Source organism: Octopus bimaculoides, chromosome 9, assembly GCF_001194135.2.
Source record: "Octopus bimaculoides isolate UCB-OBI-ISO-001 chromosome 9, ASM119413v2, whole genome shotgun sequence".
Classification (NCBI taxonomy): domain Eukaryota; kingdom Metazoa; phylum Mollusca; class Cephalopoda; order Octopoda; family Octopodidae; genus Octopus; species Octopus bimaculoides.
Genome location: NC_068989.1, coordinates 22,123,437 through 22,124,142, shown reverse-complemented (window position 1 = coordinate 22,124,142; position 706 = coordinate 22,123,437). Strand labels below are relative to the sequence as shown.

At 34.6% G+C, this 706-nt stretch overlaps 1 protein-coding gene across 2 annotated transcripts in view; it reads left to right on the top strand.

Annotated features, from left to right (window-relative positions):
- The window catches only part of LOC106868041 (mitotic checkpoint serine/threonine-protein kinase BUB1), a 61,283-nt gene that overhangs the window by 16,236 nt on the left and 44,341 nt on the right, over positions 1-706 (top strand). The gene's annotated exons all lie outside the window — the stretch shown is intronic.

Here is a 706-nt window from a genome sequence, read left to right as displayed (position 1 = left end):
AAGTAAATATAAGATAAAGATAATAATAATATTATCTTTATCTTATGATATTTACTTTGTATTATATTATACTCATTTATTGTGCTTTTACTTATTAATTTTTCTATATGTGACTGGATTTTCATCGATGAGTTCATGAACCTTGGTTCTTTTCCCTAAAACTATATATTTATATATATATATATATATCTGGGCCATGTTGATCTTAGTCATCACTCTCCTCTCGGCCATGTTGTCTTGGATATACATATGTAAGAATACTGAGTACCCTTCTGACTCTTCCCTATATTGCACATTTCTTTATCTCTGTTACTGATGCCTTTCATTTTGTAAATTTCTTTCTTTAATACTTTGATATTTCAAATGATATTGATAAAATTTTGATCGTAATCTGAATGAGTTGAATTAGCAAAACATTCAGATTAATATATATATATATATATATATATGCTCCGTTGGATGTGTAATGTCAATGTGAATACCCGTCAGAGTGTAAGTATCTTGAGAGAAAAGCTGAACATTAGAAGCATCAGTTGTGGCGTGCAAGAGAGACGATTGCGCTGGTATGGACATGTGGTGAGAATGGAGGAGGATAGCTGCGTGAAAAAGTGCCACACCCTAACAGTTGAGGGAACCCGTGGAAGAGGTAGGCCCAGGAAGACCTGGGCTGAGGTGGTGAGGCAAGACCTTCGTACATTGGGCCTCA